The sequence below is a fragment of the Podarcis erhardii genome, assembly GCF_964252035.2.
Source record: "Podarcis erhardii genome assembly, chromosome: 12".
NCBI classification, from domain to species: Eukaryota; Metazoa; Chordata; class Lepidosauria; order Squamata; family Lacertidae; genus Podarcis; species Podarcis erhardii.
Genome location: NC_138513.1, coordinates 11,591,391 through 11,603,793, shown reverse-complemented (window position 1 = coordinate 11,603,793; position 12,403 = coordinate 11,591,391). Strand labels below are relative to the sequence as shown.

General features: G+C 44.3%; 1 long non-coding RNA gene across 2 annotated transcripts in view; it reads right to left on the bottom strand.

Annotated features, from left to right (window-relative positions):
- The window catches only part of LOC309326089, a 76,032-nt gene extending 64,011 nt beyond the window's left edge, over nucleotides 1-12,021 (bottom strand). For both annotated transcript variants that reach the window (XR_014150128.1, XR_014150129.1), the window contains exons 1-2: nucleotides 11,881-12,021; nucleotides 7,587-7,676 (exon numbers count right to left, since the gene is read on the bottom strand). This is a non-coding gene — a long non-coding RNA (uncharacterized lncRNA). The remainder of the gene's footprint in view (nucleotides 1-7,586; nucleotides 7,677-11,880) is intronic.
- Nucleotides 12,022-12,403: the final 382 nt, after the last annotated feature.

The window sequence follows — 12,403 nt, the reverse complement described above, 5'->3', positions numbered from 1 at the left end:
ATGGGAAGCTAAAGATTCCAAAGCAAGGGGAACTCTTACATTGATAGTATCCCCAGAAGAGCTCTGTCTATTGCGTGATAAGACCTCAGCCAGACAAATTTGGGACGCTTTGAGAGAGGCTCACTTGAGGACAGAAGCTGGATCCACCATGTTTTACTTTAACAAGCTGCATAATATGGCTCTTGCTGAAGGTGGAGATGTGCGTAAACATCTGATGGAGATGCAGAATCTGAGACATGAGCTGCAACAGAGAGGACTCAACTTTCCAGAGGCTGTGTATTCCTTCATGATACTACAATCTTTGGGTTCAGGTTGGGAGTCTGTTGCGACTCAGATTGCTGTACAGCCTACTGCTCAGCTGACAGTGGACTATGTTACTGCCGTGATTCTGAATGAAGCAGATCGGCGGGGTGCTAGCTGCATGGGCAAGGGAGAGACTTCACAGTCGTCATCCCATAGTGCAGTGGAACCACCAGATGGCGCCAAAGCTTTGAAGGCAGTGAAATGCTACTCGTGTGGACGTCTAGGCCATATGAAGAGGGAATGCAAATATCCCAGGGCCAAGACAGAGCAGCGCAGTGAAAGTTCATCGCGTGGAAAAGGCCGAGGCAAAGGCAAAGGTCCAGTGTCCAGGACAACGCAGCCCAAGGCAATGGTCTCACGCTTCACTCCAAAAGATGCAGAGGTCCAGAAGACGTCTAGATCTTTCTTCGTTGTTGATTCAGCGGCGACGCATCACATGTGCAACGATAAGCGACTGTTCGTGTCTTTTACACCGCAGGAAGGTGCAATTCACCAGGCGGATGACCACACAATCCCCAGTAAAGGCTACGGAACTGTTGTTCTTCACAGTTTGGACTTATCGATACAGAATGTGCTTTATGTGCCGGATGCCAAACATAATCTGCTCAGCGTTGGACAGCTGAATGAGCGGAATATTGACGTTTCCTTTAAGAACAAAAGGTGCATCATCACAAAGAAAAATGATTATGTATTGTATGCTGAATATGTTGATCGTTTATATGTTTTGTATTATGATGATGTTGTGCAGGATGACACTTGTTGCATTGCAGGTTCTAACAAAAGTTTGCATGCAGAATGTATTCATGATTTTCACAGAAAACTTGGTCATTTGCATTTTGAGGCAGTATCTAAGATGCCTGCCTTGGTTGAAGGTATGACTATTAAACCCTGCAGGTACCACATGAAGTGCAAGGCATGCGCAGCAAACAAGGTGAAAATGGCTGCGAAAGGTAAGGTGTCTAGTAGGCAAGCTACAGAACCATACCAAATTGTTCATGCTGATTTGGTTGGACCACTAGCGCCCTCTTTGGGAGGAAACAGGTACTTCATGGTTCTCATTGATGCATTTTCCAGGTATATTTATGTGTACAATCTCAAGCAGAAATCAGAGGCTTTTCCTAGGTTCAAGGAATTCTGTGCTTGGTTGGAAAATGTGCATGGTAAGAAGGTAAAGACTCTTTTCAGTGATCGCGGGGGAGAATTCACTTCTCAGCAGTTTGAAGCTTTTCTGACTGAGAAAGGAATTCAACACGATTTGTCTAGTCCTCGCTCGCCATGGCAGAATGGACTTGCGGAACGAGCAAATCAGACATTGCTTCAAGGGTTAAAAACCTTGCTGCATGATGCAAATCTTCCAGAGAGTTATTGGGCCGAAGCTCTCTCATGTTTCACTTACAGTTATAATCGCAGGTTATCTTCAGCGATTGGTTGTACCCCCTATGTTTTTTCTGTAACATACCAGCTTTGAAGTGTAAATAAAGCAATATACAGTATGTAGCACGTACTCCTCATCCTTCCGCTGTGCACGGGACTACTGCTTATCAACAACAGGTCCCAGTCACCAGTCTAGCTGCCGCATTCTGGATTAGTTGTAGTTTCCGGGTCACCTTCAAAGGTAGCCCCACATAGGACGCATTGCAGTAGTCCAAGCAGTAATCCAGTTGTATGGAAACAAGGTTTGCTCCATCATTCAAGTCCACCCCAATTTGGAAGTATGTGTGGATTTTGGAGTACTAATGGATCAGCGATTTTTCTAAGGAATGATGCATTGCTGTTACTAGCATTCCAAGGAAAGGGGTGAATCAAAATCTCCTGATTTTACTACAATTATTTGGCTTCCTTTTTTCCACCTTCAGCCTCCAATCTGCCCCTTGAATACGAAAAACGAAAACGTGAGATTGAAGGGAGTTTGGGAGCCATTGCCCTGGGATATCAGAAGCAGCAAAAATGTGCTTAAGCTGCCCTTGCTTTAAGACAGCATTTCTCCACCCTGGTAGGAAACATGACCAGGCATAATTAGCTAGAGCTCATAGAGCACTTTAAAGATGAAAAGTACTTGTTAGTTTTTTAAATGTCTGAATTTCCTCACTTTGGTTTTAATTGGCTTGGTTCATAACCTTCAATGTTCTTTCCCTCTATTTTTGCGTACACCTTATTTCTTCGTAGGCGAAATGAAAATGCATAATATAAAAGCCCCATGAATAACAAAACCCAGCACTCCAGCCTAGTGGTGTTTAATTAAAGTTGCTTGCCCACTCCTGTTTCGGTGATGCTTCTAGTTGCTCCCACTCACAGCTGCAACTCAAAAGAGAGCAACTTTAAAGGAAAGAGGGAGATGGAGAGAATATGTAGTCCTGTGTTTCTGGAAGGAGGGGGATGGCTAAATGTGCAAAGATCTGTACTTCTGGATTTCTATGCTGAAATCCAGGGGACCTGTACTAAATTTTATTGTTATGCTCATACAGGGACACGGGTGGCGCTGTTGTCTAAACCACTAAGCCTCTTGGGCTTGCAGATCGAAAAGTTTGTGGTTCAAATCCCCGTGATGGAGTGAGCTCCCATTGCTCTGTCCCAGCTTCTGCCAATCTAGCAATTCAAAAGCATGCCAGTGCAAGTAGATAAATAGGTACCGCTGCAGCAGGAAGATAAATGGCATTTCCATGAGCTCTGGCTTATGTCACGGTGTTCCGTTGTGCCAGAAGCGATTTAGTCATGACCCGGAAAGCTGTCTGTGGACAAATGCGCTCCCTCGGCCTGAAACAAGGTGAGCGCTGCAACCCCATAGTCGCCTTTGACTGGACTTAACCATCCAGGGGTCCTTTACCTTTACCTTTTTTACCTATGTTCATACACTAGGGATTGGCAAATCTGTCAATTCTGGTTTCTTGTTTTTTCAGTCTTAAGTTCAGTTCTCTACATTTTCACATAAAATTGTGGGTCTTTTTAAAAAGTTCTCATGAAAACTAATAATACTTGAGTGCAAATTTCTCCTAGTACACATTTTTCTTCAAGCAGTTTTCCCTAATATAAGGCATTTTTATTTTTTACTGATATTTATCCTGTTGCATGCCTTTTTGCATGCATTACTTGGTTGCAGAACTGCATTGTGAAATCGAGAGAAGTGAGTATTTCAAAGGATGTGCACATTTCGGTTCAAGCATATAGTGGTACCTCGGTTTGCAAACTTAATCTGTTCCAGAAGTCCGTTCTTAAACTGAAACCGTTCTTAAACTGAGGCACACTTTCCCTAATGAGGCCTCCTGCCATTGGTGCCCTTCCACCATTCGGATTATGTTCTTAGACCGAGGTAAAGTTCTCAAACCAAGACACTATTTTCCAGTTTTGTGGAGTTTGTAAACCAAATTGTTCTTAAACCAAGGTACCTCTGTAGTTTCAAGCCACACAAATAACATAGATTTATCTTTAAATGAAAACTGATGCCAAGCCCACCCAAAGGAACTTACATCTTTTTAAAAACCAGAGTGAGTGAGTGAGTGAGTGAGTAACAGCAGCAACAATAACAACAATACCAAAAAGAGTTTCAATAGGTAATGACCCTGTTGTCCTATTAGCATTAGTGGTTGATTTATACAGTGGTACCTCGGGTTACATACGCTTCAGGTTACAGATTCCGCTAACCCAGAAATAGAGCTTCAGGTTAAGAACTTTGCTTCAGGATGAGAACAGAAATCGTGCTGTGGCGCCGCGGCGGCAGCAGCGGGAAGCCCCATTAGCTAAAGGGGTGCTTCAGGTTATGAACAGTTTCAGGTTAAGAACGGACCTCCGGAACGAATTAAGTACTTAACCCGAGGTACCACTGTACTGGCCAAATTTGACAGCTGAATGGGGCAACCCACCCATCTATCACTGACCTCACATAATTGGCAGGTGAGTTATCCCACCCACCTGCTGAAATCCCTTACTGTCAGGTGCTGAGGAACCATAGCACAAGGGCTCTGAGCACAGAGATGGCAGAGAGAGGAGAAAGAAGACAGCATTTTGCAAGCACTGGCTGAAGGCAGGATAAATCTATCTTGCGGCCAATGCCTGCAAGAAAGTGAGACTTAGAACAGGGTTTCCCAAACTTGGGTCTCCAGCTGTTTTTGGAATACAACTCTTCATCCCTAGCTAGCAAGGCCCATGGTCCGGGATGATGGGAATTGTAGTCCAAAAGCAGCTGGAGACCCAGGTTTGGGAAACACTGACTTAGAATCTCCCCGCAGAAGCAACTCTTCCTTTCCTACTGATGCTCTGAACGCCCCCAAAGCGCTCTGTTCCAGAAAGCCACACTGGGAAATATAGCTGCTTGGTTTACTCCAAAACTGAATTCAGCACAACACTTTAATACACATACATATATTTTAGAGATTTCCATATTGGCCTTTAGCAGAGCTTCCAGGGTGGTTTACAAAAATACATAATGTATATATCTTGGTCCCAACCAGTTTACATTAAGAGTAACACTATCATTATTCTGCTCTCAAAAGATTTCCAGTACCTCAGAACAAGGGTGGTAGAGCTGCAAGGCTAGCAGCCGGGCTAAGCCTGTCCATGTAAATAATCATTTTGTTGCTCCATCCCAAGCAGAGAACCTCACTGTCATCAGTCATTCCACTACAAAAGTCTAAAGCTAGCAATAGACAGAACAATGCTTTCCCCACGGAGCAAAACTACTGTTCTCCGTGCTTCGTCTGACCCTGTTTTCTCAAGCTGTTAAAGAAGACTACGGTATTACTGTATATTTATCTATATTCCATGAACAAACCACAAAGGTAGTTGCTAGGCCAGGGTGGCTGCCCTGTGGCCCACCAGATATTGAGGGACTACAGCTCCAGTCATCCCTGTCCAGTGGCCATGCTGGCTGGGGCTGATGGGAGTTGGAGTCAAACAGTATCTAGAGGGTCACAGGTTCCTTCATCCCTGCTCCAAACATACCAATCGAGCTGGGAAGAAAGATGGCTGACCTCTGCCTTCCTCCTCATTTTAGATCATCTCCAAGCAAGTGCCCCACCCTCATACTTCTACGTCATGGGTAGGCAAACTAAGACCCAGGGACCGGATCCAGCCCAATTGCCTTCTCAATCTGGCCCGTGGACGGTCCAGGAATCAGCGTGTTTTTACATGAGTAGAATGTGTGCTTTTATTTAAAATGCATCCCTGGGTTATTTGTGGAGCATAGGAATTCGTTGTTGGTGGTTTTTTGTTTTGTTTATTCAAAATATAGTCTGCCCCCCCCCCCACAAGTTCTAAGGGACAGTAGACCGGCCCCCTGCTGAAAAAGTTTGCTGACCCCTGTTCTACGTGTTTGGCTGAATGTGGCAACGGGCCCTAAAACAAGTACTGCTAGGCCAAGGTTACCAAACCTAGGTCTCCAGTTGATGTTGGACTACAACTCCCATCATCCCTAACTAGCAAGGTCAAGGTTGATGGGAACTGTAGTCCAAAAACAGTTGGAGACAAGTTTGGGAAACCCTGTGTCAGAGCCTGTTCTCACATCATTCATTCTGACGGGGTGGCTGAAGAGGAAAGGCCAGCAAGCATGATGCCATTCAGTAATCCCCTAACAATTCTCAACAACCTTACAAACTGTAGTTCCCAAGATTCTTTGGGGGAAGCCATGACAGTTTTGTTGGATTGCTAGAAGCCAAGACCGCAGTTTGGGGCAAGTGTTCTTTGCTGAGAGAACCTTAGCAGAGATTTAAAATCACAAAACATGCATCAAAGAAAAGCATGGAAATATAGGCTGTAGAACCTTTAAAGTGGGCCCCCCCCAAATGCTCCCATTTGAAAGCTTTTTCCAAACTACCCCACATCCCTAGCAGAGAGATAGACCACACATTTGGTAAGTCATAAAATGGCTTACTTACAAAACTCTTCAAAGGTCAGACTCACATGCACTTCCATACCGCAGTCGGAAAAAATACACAGGCAGTCAAAATGTTGCTTCGTTACAAAAGGCTAAACTATTGGTATGGGGGGGAAATGCTAGTTTCAGATTCCATTCTGGTCTGAAACAAAAGGCTTGGTAAAGTCCATGCAGCTGCAATGACCAGCTCAGAGCTCCTTATATATTGAATTCACATGGAAAAGAGGAACAACAACGGCTTGGTGACCCATTTCCTCCCAAAGTGAGGGGAAGTGACATAGGCTAAGGTTTAACCCCTTTATGCACCAATTAGATTCAAACTGGCTTAGGTTGTATGAAGATGGAACCATACATGTTTAAAGTATATCATGTAATGTATAAATGAACAGGGCAGTTGGGGGTCCTCATTTCCATGTGGGGCTTCATACCTCATAAAGACAAATCAACCCCAGAGGTGGAACAGTGACATATCTGAGCCACTCCTAGGATTGCCAACTTTTTTAACCAGTCGCAGAACTGTGCCCCATCAGTGCCTTGATGTACTCCAGTTGATAGTAATTAAAGCTTATCTTGGGATGAAAACATTATGATGGAAGATTGGGGGGAAATATGGAAAACTGATTAAAAATTTACAGATTGTTCCTTATTGAAGGAGAATTACATGAAGATGATGTACAGATGGTACACAACACCAGTGCAGTTAGGGAAAATGTACAAAACTAGTTCAAATGTATGTTGGAAGTGTAAGGAAAAGGAGGGGACATTTTATCATATATGGTGGGATTGTAATGTAATTTAAAAATGTTGGGAAATGATATACAATGAATTGAAGAAAATGTTCCATTTAACATTTGTTAAAAAACCTGAAGCATTTTTGTTAGCGATTGTAGGGAAAGATCTGCCAAAAAAGCTGACAAACATCTTCATGTATGCGACAACGGCCACGAGAGTTCTAATAGCACAAGGATGGAAGACTGAAGAAACCCCAACTAAAGAATCATGGCAAGAAAAATTGATGGACTATGCAGAACTGGCAAAATTGACATATAAGCTACGGGAAAAGGGTAACTGTGACTTTAAAGATGAATGGGAACCCTTTACAAAGTATTTGAAGACGCAACAAAGCAAACTGGATTCCTTGGCTGGCTTTGAATAAACTTTTCTATTAATGATGATCAGCTAAAAAGTTTGAGGATCTATACAACTGTGCAACATGCAGAAAACAGCATTCTTAGAGAAATCAAAGGCTGGAACTGGGGGAAGCAGGGGGGTGGGGGGGTGGGTTTTGTGGGGGAGGGAGGAAAAATGGGGGGGATAAGGATGATATGTTTCTGGATAATATGTTTTGTTTTAATTTTGAATAAAAAATATTTTTTTTAAAAAAAGCTTATCTTGGGATGGAGATAAACATTCTCACCTGCTAATGGCTTCAGATTAATCTCCTGTGAAAGGCACAGCTGCAAAGTCCGGTTGTAAAGTTGGCGACTCTCCATCTGTGTTTTTAGGCCTGTGTGTGCACGCGCACACACACACACACACACACACACACACAGAGAGAGAGAGAGAGAGAGAGCGCAAAGAGCAAAGTACTTTACTATACTGTTCAAAATAGCAGGAATTAAACGCAAAGGAGTGTTCTCAGCCCAAAAGAGGTAGCAGACAGAGGTAGGGCTTTTAGTGCTGAGAATTAGCACACATTTCCCCAGCATGCTAACAGGTAAAACTAGGGATAAATCCATTTTCTAAAATACTGCCCCTGGACTATATGAATAACAGGTGGCTGTAAAACATGGCTAGCATGTAAGAAATCTCTGGCAGGGAGAGGGAAGAATGATGCTTTAATGAAGGTGATTGGTGGGGGGTTTTTTTAAGGGCCTGTTTTCTGTCGCAATTTTGCTTTTTGAGTCTGAATGCTACTGTAAAGTAAAAACTATGTTACCAAGCCTTTCGGGGTGAAAAACAAAACTCCAAAGTACAAGCCCAAGTTGCGAGCAAGTGCAATACCTGAAAAGAATTCCACCTGAATTTTCTCGCACGATAATTCTGCTGCAGCATGTCAAATATTCATTCCACAGTCCTACTAAAGTACAAATATTTGTTTTACCCAGTGCCTACCTGCTTAAAAACCATTTAGCCCTGTTGTGGTCATGAATACTAATGTGCCTTATAAGTGATATTTATAGCCAACTCTAGGTGGGCCTACAAAATATTCCTTTCTGGCAAATCTTTGTAGTATGCTGTTCTCCTGCATTTCTTTTTTTAAGTTTAAAAAAGAAAACTGGGGGAGGGTATATGACTCATGCAGAAATATACATATATATATGTGCTAGGTTTCCAAGAGCTCTTATAGCCATTTCAGCCCATTATTGTGCAGCTAACAGAACTGAAAGGAAAAGCAACAAAACGGGATATTTGGGCCAATGGCGACAGCTACCATTATTCAACAGTAGAAGCATGTGAAAAGTTAAAGAGGGTTTAAAGGGATGTTCTTTTGTTGTACTTAACACTGATAAATGACATACAAGTCAGGATAACAGGGCAGAGCTCCTGTCAGGGAGACAATGATAAACGAGAAGCCCGAGACAGAAAGGTCTACTAAACAGAAATCTGTATATGACATATTTCTCGTTGATAGACTTGTCTGCACGGACCAACTAACCCAACAAAGCTAAGATTCTCTATCCGGCCACATTCATCGCTGAGTCCATCGTGTACAGTGACCCATCTCTTGTTGGGTTTTTCCCTCCCATTTCCTTGAGGCAAGGATGATCAATTGACCTTAATGAGGGCAGTGGTGCCAGCCTCAGAATTGTGGCTCTCCTGCAAAATATGGCTGGTACCCATTTCAGGCGGGTAATCGTAAAGCAAAAAATGAACCCCAAAGCAAGAAAGCCTTGCCGTTATTACCACTGCCCGAACAATCTCATTCCTCTTGAAAATACTGTTTGATATAAAAAGCTTTGCCTCACAGGGAGGAAAAAATAGTAATAATAAAAACCCTATTCTTTATGAGTGGGGGAAAGGCACAAGAGCTGTGATTCATGGACTAAAGCGACATAAGTCTCTTGCTCCTGAACTCGCAGCAGCCTACATCACACAAGACATCTTTATCCCCACAAAGAGGAAAGACGAAGAGGGGAACGTGACAATGGGGAGACAGCCACAAAAAGACGTTTCTGTCACCTGTTTATAGCAGTCAGAAAAAGAATACCCAAGAATAATCACACATAACATTGCCTTCTTAATAGATCCCTTGGTTTCTTTCGCTGTCTTCCGGTTTAACGGTGTTTGTCACTGAAGAATAAATGTTATCAGGTAATGGACATTGAAGGAGGGCATTAAAGCTGAACAGCTCTCAAGGAAGGAGGCCCTAAGATGTTGAGGAAGATGTGCTTTATATAGAACTAAAGGCATTCTAGTTGGGAAAGTACTTTGACGGTCATCTTAGTCCGGGGACAGTTCACACGTTCTTCCTTCAAGGATTATTTATGATCACTGAATCATAGAATTGTAGAGATGGAAGACATACTGAGGGTCATCTAGTCCAACCCCCTGAAATGCAACTCTCAACTAAAGCATCCATGACAGATGGCCACCCAACCTCTGCTGTTGTTGACTTGCCTGCCCCAGAACCTCAAACGTCACAGGGGAATACTAAAGTGCACATTCCATCCATGGAGGGCACTTTGTGTTACATACGCTTCAGGTTACAGACTCCGTTAACCCAGAAATAGTGCTTCAGGTTAAGAACTTTGCTTCAGGATGAGAACAGAAATCATGCTCCAGCAGCGCAGCAGCAGCAGGAGGCCCCATTAGCTAAAGTGGAGCTTCAGGTTAAGAACAGTTTTAGGTTAAGTACGGACCTCCGGAACGAATTAAGTTCTTAACCTGAGGTACCACTGTATGCAAATTGTCCCTAAACCACTGACACATACAAAGTATTCCAGTATAGGTAAAGCTAATATCAGGAGAAGGACTATAGACTACACTAGGCAAATAAGACATACTGTATTTTTCGCCCTATAGGACGCACTTTTTCCCCTCCAAAAATGAAGGGGAAATGTGTGTGCGTCCTATGGGGCAAATGCAGGCTTTCGCTGAAGCCTGGAGAGCGAGAGGGGTCGGTGTGCACCGACCCCTCTCCCTCTCCAGGCTTCAGGAAGCTATCTGCAAGGCTCCCCCGGCTTGCGCAGCGCTGCCTCTTATCCCGAAGTCCCGGTGCGCTCAGCAGTCGCGCCAGGGCTTCGGGCAGCTCTGCGCAAGCTGCAGGAGGGCTCCCCTGGCTTGCGCAGCACTGCTTCTTATCCCGAAGGCTCCCCCGGCTTGCGCAACGCTGCCTATTATCCCGAAGCCCCAGCGCGCTCAGCAGTCGTGCCAGGGCTTCGGGTAGCTCTGCGCAAGCCGCGGGAGGGCTCCCCCAGCTTGCGGAGAGCAGCCTGTTCTGGGGGCTGGAGTCGGGGGAAGCTCGGGCTTCCCCCGCCCCAGCCTCGCGCCTTGGGGGGGAAATAATTTTTTTTCTTTATTTCCCCCAAAAAAACTAGATGCGCCTTATGGGCCGGTGCACCCTATGGGGCAAAAAATACGATACTTGCCTGCCTCCTCTTAGATTGTAACATGTTCAGATGAAATGAAAGCACCACCTTGGAGATTTAAAGCAAACATTCATTGGAGATTAGGATAACTGGGTGTGCCGGAGGTTAATAAAATTATTCGCAAGAATTTGTTGTTGTTGTTAAAATTTATACTCCAGCCTTTCCACAAGGAGCTCGGCATGGTGTGTCTGAACAGAGATTAGAGCCTCTCTGCAGTGTTAATGCAACACCAGTCACCACCCTGTCCTGGCTCTTTTATTTCTAAATCAGGCATGGCCAAACTTGGCCCTCCAGATATTTTGGGACTACAACTCCCATCCTCCCTAGCGAACAGGACCAGTGGTCGGGGATGATGGGAATTGTAGTCCCAAAACAGCAGGAGGGCCGAGTTTGGCCATGCCTGTTCCTAATTATGTCATAATTAGGTATTGACATAGTTCTGAGGTCTCAGGGAGAACACCTGAAGCTGCCTCCAAGTCAGGCCATTGAGTCCAGAACTGTCTACACAGACTGGCAGCATCAGAAGAGAATCATTTCCCAAGCCCACGTGGCAATGCCAGGAATTAGGCCTGGGGCTTTCTCCATGCACAAGTGTGTCCTCCATTACCACCAGGCTATGACCCCTTCCCAAAACCTTTTAGAAACTGTCAGGTATTCTGCATGGAATGTGGCAGCAGAGTGACCTGGGAGAATTCAAATAAAATTTTTCAATCTTAAGGCGTATAGCCCAGAACTTTAGATACCCTTCCATTTGGTGTAATGGGTACAACTGCTCTTACACAAAGCTCTGTTCTCAGTGTTTGTTAAGAAAATGGCTGCAAATGAAAACACCCATCCTGCGATGTTGCTGAAACTATTTGTTCCTTTCTTCCTGGCTGAGGGAGAAGTTTATAGTTTGGGAGGAGAGTGTCTGACTTGGCCTCTAGGGTAAGGTTACCATGGGTGGAAGAGAGTTTTAAAATCTCACCCCTGGTAGCAAAATTAAAAGCATAGGAATTAAGCTGCTTGTTTTCAGCAAGTCCAGCAACAAAGTAAGATGGCTTTCCCCCTGTCTACCCTGCTTAACAAAGAATCAGGCAACAACCTGGGAAGGAAGCTTAAAAAATAAGATTTACTTACTTTGCAATCGTGCATTGGTTCACAGCAATGGCAGCTATGCAGGCAAAATAGCTATATTTACAGGGTAACCAACTCCAGGTCCATTTGCCTAAAGCTGGAGCAAGCAGAGATCTGCATCCAAAGTTGGTCAAAGGAACAGAGAGAGAGAGAGAGAGAGAGAGAGAGAGAGAGAGAGAAAGAGAAAGAGAGAGAGAGAGAGGAACAGGAAGTGCTACATACTCCTTCCTCTCCAGGAAATGACATCACACAGAGCCCTCTCCACCACTTGTATTTCTGTGGTCTATCAACTCTGTGGAATTAGCCCCTTCTCATATTGACTAGCAAGAATATACATTTGTTAGGTTTGGCTGCTAATCTCCCACAATGAGGGACAAGGCAGCAGGCATGGGAATGCCAGATTGGCTCAGCTGGAGCACCAGTAACACCTGCAGGACCCAAAAATTCCCTGTCCCTCATCTAAACAATGTCTTACACCTGCACCTGCTTTTCCTCAATATAGTCCTTTCTGCAGCAAAAGCCCCAG